This window comes from Anoplophora glabripennis, unplaced genomic scaffold, assembly GCF_000390285.2.
Source record: "Anoplophora glabripennis isolate ALB-LARVAE unplaced genomic scaffold, Agla_2.0 scaffold55, whole genome shotgun sequence".
In the NCBI taxonomy this organism is placed as follows: Eukaryota; Metazoa; Arthropoda; class Insecta; order Coleoptera; family Cerambycidae; genus Anoplophora; species Anoplophora glabripennis.
In genome coordinates this window covers 68,247-78,484 of record NW_019416774.1, presented here as the reverse complement: position 1 = coordinate 78,484, position 10,238 = coordinate 68,247, and the positions used below count along the sequence as shown (strand labels likewise).

General features: G+C 32.5%; 1 protein-coding gene across 1 annotated transcript in view; it reads right to left on the bottom strand.

Annotated features, from left to right (window-relative positions):
- Positions 1–10,031, bottom strand: part of LOC108906060 (IQ domain-containing protein G-like) — a 15,224-nt gene extending 5,193 nt beyond the window's left edge. The window contains exon 1 of the mRNA XM_018709204.1: positions 9,965–10,031. The gene's annotated coding sequence lies outside the window, so the exon portion shown is untranslated. The remainder of the gene's footprint in view (positions 1–9,964) is intronic.
- Between the last annotated feature and the right edge of the window lie 207 nt (positions 10,032–10,238).

Sequence of the window (10,238 nt, the reverse complement as noted above, 5' to 3'; positions counted from 1 at the left end):
CTTCCATTTTCGCCTAAAATCAACTCTTGAAAAGATACATAATTAAATAGGAAGAAAAATATGACATTTTTCGAATTTTTTTAACATATTGTGCCGTCAAAAGTTAAGCCCACTTTTTTTTTATGCGCATAGAAAAATTTTCATTTCTAGTGATATTTGAAAGCCAAAAAGCCAAAAATCTCCGTGGATATACGATTCACCCAAACCAAAACAGATACCGCCTGGTCTATACATAAGAGTGGAAAGTATATGTAGCGTACATCCTATGTTTCACTTTTCATGAATCCACCCTTTAAATATCTCATTTTGCAATGAAAACTTTTTCAAGCTTCAGTACAAAATAATTTCAGTCATAAGCGTTCGGTTTTAAAATAAAAAATGGTGGAGTTTTATCAAACAAATTAAAGGTCTTCTTTACTTAAAAATTATAACGATATTCTAATTTAGCGTCACCAGAAATATTTCGGTATCAACTTATAATAATAATAAGATATTTTTAAAAGTGCTCAAGATGTTTTCTACATTTGCGTAACCGTTAACTTAAGTCAAAGAGAATAATTAGTTTATTCTCTTTGCTTAAGTTATTTAAGCTTTTCCTTTGACTTTTTCTTTTTGTTATAAGACTATTCGGTTCTCGAGCAAATTGTTTGTATGCAGTTGGTAATAAAAATTTAGTGTAAGAATCTGTCCTGGACTCAGAGGAATAAGTAAACATCTTCCTCTGAGGTCCTGGATTACTCCAGGAACAAAGCTATTTATATTAACTATAATCAAAGATTATGGAAAGGAAAGATCGGAAGACCCCAACTACTGCGTTGGTAGCGCCATCTGTAGTTACGGATCTATTCGCACGTTTCTGCTGATAAAAATAAGAAGCACTCTTCAGAAAATGGCTCACAGTTGTCAAATTCCGAGTTGTTAGTTTTTATTGTTTTTCCTATTTATTATTTCCAAAATCTTTATTTTCGATTACTTGATAGTGTAAAATGATGTGCCACGGTTCTTATTGCATAGTTGACGACTCGCGCCGTTATTCCATGGCTAGAAATTGGCCTCAATAATTTGGGATCGAAGGAGATTATCCCTCTTTATACTGCCTCATCTCGTGTATGCCTGAACAACCTTCGTAGGTGGGCCCCATCCGTCCGTCGTCTACCCCGACCACAAATGCGGCCGGTGTAGGCGCTTTGTGGGACCTCCTTTTGTCCTGGCTGGGCCCCACCGGCTAGGGCCCTTTCTTCTGGCGCTCTTCTTGCTTCGCCGGCTCGTCTGTGTAAACCCCGGGGGTGGTGTGATGTTTATGTGTGGTATGGTTGGGTCGGGTAGTGCGGCTATGCAGCCTGGGATGCGCTTTGCTAAGGTGGCCCATAGGCTAGCGCGGGAGGGGAGGTGTAAGGAGGGTATGGGGGAGTGTGTATGTGTGTATGCGTGTGTGTGTCGTTGTCTTCGTTTCTTGATCCTGGCGGTCTCTGAAACATAAAAGATTAGCGGACAGAGATACAACTGAAGCAGCGACAAAAGACAACTTGGTCAGTGCGCATTTTTCACCCAAAAAATGTAGAAATATAAGTAAACTTTCCTGTCTTCAAATTTTGAAATCTGAATCCTGAAGTAAAAGTTTTAACCCTATTAATTTTACTGCATTTGTAAGTACTTAATTTTAGGAAGCTGACTGTTGCGCATGTGTCTTAGTATTAGTCCTTGAAAGTTAAATGAAAGGAATGGGAAATACAGGTCTTGAGTCCTTAACATTACGTCAGGATTTTTTAAAACTGCACATTTTCAACTTGCGTTAAAATAATTTTGGAATATTAAGTTTGAAAATAGGTACTTGAAGAATGATTTAGTTTTCTTTACTTTACCCAACGTTTTTAGTTTCATAGCTAGAATAAATAAAATCTTTCATACACTCAAATAATCGTGCAATCGGGCTTACTAATCGAATATGGAAAACTATGGAAGAATAGTATTCTTTGATTATTTATCGTTATTTTGTATGGTATTCAGCTCATTGATTTGTTATCGATGTGATTTTCTGAATGCAGTAATGGAGCCATACTCACTAACTTCACAGTTATGATGTTGCCGAACCTACTCTGTCTAGTATCCTTGGGTCGAACATGTACTACGTTAACCTAAAAAATGTGTAAACAAAACACAAACAAACTAACCTAAAACCGTACTTCATACACTTGTAAATATGGTAAATACCTACTGTTTATTAGGTGCTAAAATTATATATATTAGTTTTCTCTGTTTTTTAGGAATTTATTTCTACCAGTCAGTTACAAAAATATGAAGGTATTATTGAAAAAATCAAATGCGAATTTGAAAAGCATGAGTTACTTAAGAAGGATCTTGAGAAAGAGAATGACAATTTAATTATTGCTCAATTAGCTAATACTACAACTACACAGAAATTGGCTTATTTGAATATTCAAGTATTCGATAATTTTGTGGACTTGTTAAACTTATACGGTGATGAATTACAGTACGATCTTTTTAATATATCGAAAGTTAACTCCTGCAAGTTTTATTTGGTTGAAATTTACATTACAAAATCATTAATGCAAAAGGCTAAAGGATTAAAATGCACGTTGCATATTACTGTAAAAACAAAGGATGTCAGTATTAACAAAACAGTGAAATTAGTAAATAAAACTCCCATTAGAGAAATAATGCTTGTTGGTAATGATATTATTAATAGTACCATTGAAGCAAATTTACTAGTGCCTTCTGAATTCAAATGGATGGTTATAAAATTGGACACAGTGTATGTTGATATATCGTATCATTTTCAAATCCATAAGGAAAAATTAACGCCAAGGTACAAAATAAAACATATTTTACAAATCACAGAATCTTACAATAAAGGGGCTATTAATCAAAACCTACATAATTCGCTGATGTTAGAAACCAAGTTATTCTGTGACGTTCAAAGTGACTGTTTTATATCAACGGTATTAAAAAATTGTTACCACGCTTTGGATCTAGAATTATTTTCCCAATTAAAGAGTGATGCTGACAAGGAATTTGCATTAAAATTGTCAGACGGTACAGAAACGTTTAACATAAAATTAAACGGACGAGAAAAATATCTAAAAATTGAAGGGAATATTTACAAATTATGCTTACTGAAAAAGTACTTTTCTAAGGAACTTTGTCAAGATGCAAAACTTCATAAAAATTCTACTTCAGACGTTCTGAAAATTCTAAAGGCAAGTTAAACTTATTTTACTTTAAAGTATATATATTTTTTTTGTGTTGTACAAAAATGTTTTTACAAGAGCCAAATTTGCCTTTAGTTTCTGAAAAGTTAATATCGATATCAGATAATTGTCCATTGTAAAGTTTCTCGTACTTTTCAGGTTAATGAAAATGTTCCCCAGATTCCCCAAGAAGTATGTGCATTTTCCTGTGAAGTTAGGGACTCCTGGTCAAAACTACCAATTTGATAAGGTATGGCGTTAACTAAGTACTGATAAATTGGATGTTTATATTTATTTTTTTTTACCTACATACCTAATGTGATAATTAATAAGTAATTTAATTATACCTAGATGATTTAATGCATTCTAAAACAATTTTAATTCTTATTTCTTTTTTATGTCGAGATGTTGAATAAGTTCTTGATGTTTTTTCGTAAAAATTATTGCTTTATAAAAAAAAATTTGTCTTTCTCTTGCGGCTATGCAAAAGTCGACCGATTTTTTGGAATCTTCGTAAGAATGAATGCTATTGATTGGAACAAGCAATAATTGGAACGGGCAATGTCTGGTGAATATGATGATGGTCTCATTTGGTTTGAGCAGCTCGTAATAAGCTACACACTCAGCTGATCCCACCAAATGCAAAGCAGAAGCTTGGAAGCCGATGATGTTGACACGATTTTCTATGCTTAGGATTACCTTAGCGTATCCATTTTTCATCACCAGTCACGATATGATGCAAAAAAACTTTTTCTTTGCTGTCGTTAAAGCAACTGTTCACACGTGTAGACACCCTTCGACATCTCTCGGGTTCAACTCGTAGGGCACCCAAGGTTCTTGCTATTGAATAAATCTTAATGCTTTCAAACGTTTTGAAACTTATGTGTTCGACTCTTAATGATTCTGTAAGTTCAGCCAGCATCTGACATGAGTCTTCATCAAGTAATGCCTTCAATTCTTCATCTCCAACATCAAAATCAATATTTTTGAAGTGTCTAAACCAATTTCTGCATATTGTTTGCCACAGAGCATCGTCGTCGTAAGTCCCAACAAGAATTATGTGTACTTCAGCTGCAGATTTCTTTTGAATAAAGTAGTGTAGTGAAATTCTCCGCAAATTCCCTTTTTTCGGCATAAAATTCGACATGCTTAACACTATGAAAAGAAAATAGCTTACACTTGGGCAGTTCTAGCAACGCCATCTGTTGGAAAACAGCGAGAACTTATTCCACGTCCCTATAATTTTGAAAAAACATATTTACATCTTGTGGTCTTAAGGCCGGTGCTGTTATTTAAACTACCATGATTTTTTGGGTTCTTATACCATAGCCATAGCCTATGTACTTAGTTGCCAGATGCAGACGTACAATGCACTTTCTTAGCCTGCCCTCGTTCTCAAGTTAGGCTTTGTGAGAGCGGAACCTCTATCGGAACCACTAAACCCCTCCTAGTATTGATTTTGGTTATTGTTGCTGCCTCTTCAGCGTTGGCAAAGCTTTTACAAAGTCACAACTCAAAATGCTGACAATGAAGAGTAGCAAAACACTTGGAAGCATTGGGTGAGACCAGTTACAGGGGCTACTCCGGAGCCTCTGAAATGACTACCTTTGTCTGAGGAGCGGTTTTGTCCATAGCGGTCTTAGAACCAACAACAACTGTAATCAATAACAGAGCAGGCCTAGGGGTTCTGATAGCAAGTTTTGCCCCCATGGGCTCTAGCGCGAGAGCAACAAGGGCTCGTCAAAGCCAAGGAAGTGCATGGCAGAATGTAACTAGCAGTGACCAAGTTTGTAGCTCACAGCACAACAACCCAAAAAACCATTACTTTGTTTCATATTTATTTTTTGATATAGGTACATTTTATTTTAGTTATTTTTTTTCTCTTTGCAGGTTCTTTTTTTCAATATATTCTAATACGTTTGTTAAGAATCTTTTTCACGCGCCACATCTAGAATGTGGATTCGTTATAGAAGGTGTGAGGCCCAAATGAAGTTTTATAGACCTGATTGTTGTACAATTATTGTTTCACAAGTACTGGTCTAACTTGATAAATGACTTTTTGAAGGGACTTCTCTTTTTGATTTTGAAATTATTGACAAAAATAATTTAAAAAAATTTAATTTTAATTTTTTTTTCAAACTTATATTTTTTGCCAATTTCAAAGTTCAGATAAGTAAAAATACAATTTTTACATTACGAAGAGCAGGATATTTTTCAAATTAATTAATCAATAAGTTTGAAGCATATCTTATTTTTCTTCTTGCGAAAATTGCATTTCCAGTTAAATACCTATACTTTAATTCTGTTGATGAAAATTTAAGTGTACTGACAAAATTTGATTCAAAGTAATAATTGGATATTTTACTTTGAAAGCATTGTTTAAAAATTAATATGGTTTTTTTTGTAAAAAGTAAGCCATGTTATATGTGAAATCATTATTATCTGAAAAATTCGCTGAATTTAAATGTGAAAATCCTAATATGGTGTGCATATTTGAGTTCCTCACGAAAGAGTGTTCCAACAGTGTCTGCCATTAAAAAATCTACCTCGTCTTCTAAAAAATACAAAAATTAATATCAAAATTTTCTGTTTTTCGTCGCTAACTTCAAAACGAAAAAAATGTCTTCTACAAATGTTATTCAACATCAAATTCTGCAACTTTGCCCTAACTGCATGAACATACAGTCTGTGCTCAATAAGCAGTTCAGGGGGATATTTTTATGTAGTTTAATACAGAATGATCTTTCAGAATATCCAATAAAAAACATTTATAATAAATATTCAATTTAGAGAGAATGGAGGCATCACTAGGTTTCCAGATTTGAAACCATCGGCTATTTATTCTACTGGGATTGAACAAACATTTAATTTCCTGAGTCACTTCCAATAAAACGTGTTCAATTCTAGTAGAATAAGGGAATTCTTCTGTAAGACTATAAAAAAGTTGAATAAATGTAATCTTGATGCAATAATTTGTCTTAATTTTTTTATACTCTCGTCATCATTTAAATACATCATAAGAATTCAGAAACCACCTTAAATTTCAAATTATTAAACAAGGTGTTTGTAAATGAGTGCGAAATATTTTTGGGGGTGGTTGTCAGTTATTTTGTGAAAAAAGTTCATATAAACGTAAATCGAAATATGTTTCGTTTCCGAGATACAGTGTTTAAGTTTTAATTTTTTATTTATTATTATTAATTATTTCAAAGAGTTTTAAAGATATTGACTCGAAATTTTATGATTGTATTAATTATTATTATATTAATTAATATATAACCCACCAACCCTTGACTATATACACTCATAGTCAATGCAGCAACCTACTAGATAATGTATCAATAGGAATTGAAAATATACAACTAGTAATAAAATGGTGCATCCTACGAAAAAAAATGGGGAGACCAATTTCGTTCAGAATTGATGGTGGATTCATAAAAACGGGAAAAAGTCAGTGGCGTACCATTTTTTTTCTATTAAAAAAAGTTTGTGGCATCCTCGCAGGAACGCCACTGGTTCAAATAGAAATATTCGGATCATCCCAAAAAATGAACATTTATCTCTTCAAAGCGTTTTTCAAATTTCGAGTCAATAACTTTAAAACTGAAATAATTGATAAAAATAAATAAAAAATTAAAATTTAAACACTGTATTTATAAAACAAAGCATATTTCGTCCCACGTTTATGTGAACATTTTTTTCACAAAATAACTGGCAACCACCCCCCAAAATATTTCGCACTTATTTACATATAACCCCTGTATATTAAAGTTTGATGGTCTTATTACGAGTCCCAAAAGAGTAAATAGAATAATTTTTAATTTATTATCTTCAACATTCTGTCATTTCTGGAGTACACAATTGGTCATATAGAAAATAATAAATAAAAGAGCAGAACCTTATCTATAGACATTTGAAACTAAAATGAAAGATATGGTGTTTGATGAAATTAACCACTTTTCCGTTGATTTAGAGGTAATAAAAATGCATATTAGGTCTGTTAAGAAATAACTCGTAATTTCTTATGTAGTTTCATGTTATTGATGAATTATTAAAAATCATTTATGCTAGACATTTTTGTCTTTTAAAACACCCTTTAAATCTTTCATAACTAAGTATGTAGGTAGTTAAAACTCTTTCTTCCTAGGAGATAACTCAATGTTATTAAAATTAAAAAACGCAAAACACATTCTCTTATCCTATAAAGGTAAAAAAAATTGTATACAGATCCAAAACAAACATGTTAACAAATACGTAGACACTGAACACTGAAGACAGCTGTTGTAAATATAACAGCTATCAACAAATGTTTAGTTGGGCTTTTCTGCCATAGTGAATAGAAAATTTTTTAACAAATAGTATGATGTGTCTCTGCTCATAAAAGTACAAGATTAAACTTTTACAGTTTTCCTTTCACCACGTTCTCTTCATATTTTTTGTGGCAAACTGTATTTAAAAAGATTATTTTTGGAGATTTTAATGTACCTCTTAACCCTTCGATCACTGTATTTGCAATGACGACTCAATCATCATCAGATTGTATGAAAAGCATCATAAAGCTTAAAGATACACTTTTTCCCATAGAAATGCATTATTGAGTACTCTGCTAGTATAACTTTCCAAAGTTACTATAAGCTCTGCTATTTCAAATAAAATGTGTATACTATTTCGTGAAAATATTTTGTTTATTTCTATATTTCCATTAGTACAGCATTACTCAAAACGGTTGGGTGGTTGCTGGTGTGTGACGGATTATTTGGTGTCTGTCATGTGAATCACCCTTCAGAACTATTCAGTTGTAGCACCTGTTGTGTCAGGGTGCCTTGAAGGTAGGCGAACATACAAATAGTTTTTACCTATCTATTGTAAAAGTGGAAAAATAAAAGACAATTTTTTAATTGCGTTTTTAGAGCCAAATTGAACACAAGAAAATATTGTGCGATATTTTTCCAAATTAGGATCAGTTATCAGTTTTAACCTCATACTTTTTATGACCTGATTCTTAAAGACAATAAACATTCTGATTTTATGAAATATCGTTTTAACTTCCATATTATTAAAACGTTGGCAACTTGAAAGTGAAACGTTTTTTTAATCATTTGAGTAGAAAACACACTTTACACTTTAATAAAGCTATTTAATTTAAATAGGCGAATTAGATACAAACACTGAAAGGCTTCTGAGTATGAATACCTCTCTACGTGTTTTTTTTAATAAGGTTTCCATTTCAAATCTAATTTATCTTTGATATGATAACAGTTCATTAGATGAAAGACTTAAGTCGATTGTTGACACATTTTTTTACGTCCATTAAAAATATTTGTTAATAAGTGTTACATTATTTAGTTTTTTCTCTGTTGATGAATAGGGCCCTATACAAAGCTACAAATTTCAGACACACTTCCAAGAAATTTTATATGACAATGGTTAAAGTACAATTATTGTAAAAGTAGCTTAAATCAAATATTTAAATATTGCTTATATACTAGGTATTATTTTCTTTTAAATCGCCGCAGTTGTACGTGTCTAAATGTAGGAGCGTTTGTAAAATAATAATTTTAGATATTTTGAAGAAAACAGTTCTAATAAACACTTCACTAATTTCATCCGTTATTTCGTTTGTACTATTTTCAAAAAAGAAAAAATGGGTTGATAGATTAGATAGATTATAGTTTACCATTTTTTTTCTCTAATTTCGTTTACCAGCTCTTGCTATGGTTGGTTTATGTCACCATTTTTCGCTGTGCTTTCCTATATAGATCACGTCAGGGTGTATACGAGGTTTGATCAAAAAGAAACGGGAATTGTTAATTTTCTCAGAAAAGCACTCGTATTTATATAATCTTTAATTTTTATCCCATTTCCGTTAAAGTAACCCTCCTGTGATATTATACAGATACACTTATGTCAACGTAATTTCTAGTTTGGGAAACACTTTTGGAAGACCTCTTTAGCTATCATCTTGATTACGGTTTGCGATTCTGCCTTTATCTTATCAATTGTTGAAAAACGTCATTCCTTTAAGTATTCTATTGAGTTTGGGAAATACGAAAAAGTCACGAGGGTCATGTCCGGAGGATAGGGTGGTTGCGGCATTGTGATTAGCCACGTGCATTATCGTGGTGCAAAATCCAGGAATTGTCTCATGCTCTTGTTGTTTCCTCCTTATTGGCTCACGCAAATTACGCAACAAAACTTATTGACTGTACGGCCGGACAGTAAAAATTCGTATGAACTATTCCATTGTAGTCGAAGAAAACTGTTAGAAGGGCTTTCATATTTGATCAGATCTTCGGTGTCTTCTTGGTCTTCCTGAAAAATACTTAGATGTGCTAATTACAGTATCTATTTCTATAGAAATTTGGTAAAGAACACGTTGAAAGTTCAGTTATGATCTTTTGGAAATATGCCTCAGTAATAGACTACTCGAAATATATACTTAGGTTATGTAGAGATTAATAAAATTCAGAAACAAAATATTGTCGATACCTAGATGATGTCCAATGTGATTTCTTCTAATTGTGTCATTGTTTTCAAATGCGTACAACGCAACTGTTTATATTCACATTACAAATTTAACTAATATCCGCTTTAAACTAGTGGGTCAAGGATGTCTTGATTCAAAGATACCTACCCTTAACTTAGTGGCACAATTTTAAGTGGATGCTAAGCAAGACAAAAATAGATGAAAACCTAAATATGCCTCTCCCAGGCGCCTCAGTTTCCGATATACGGGGTGTTCAAATGGTACTTACCAAATCAGTTTTCTTATTACAACTTTCACTACAGCAGTCCTCGAGGCATAGATCTCATGCTAGTCAATAAAAATATATTTTCCTTGAATTTCTATAAAATGAACAGTTTTCGAGAAATTCTAGGTTAAACTAAATGAGTAAAAAATTCTTTGAAGTTTAACACTGTATCTTTTTAACGAAGCGTCCTAGAAAAAACTTTACGGGAAAGCCGTCCCTTAAAATTCACCAAAGAATACGAGCCTTGTTTTTTAGAAATAATATAGATATATATTAG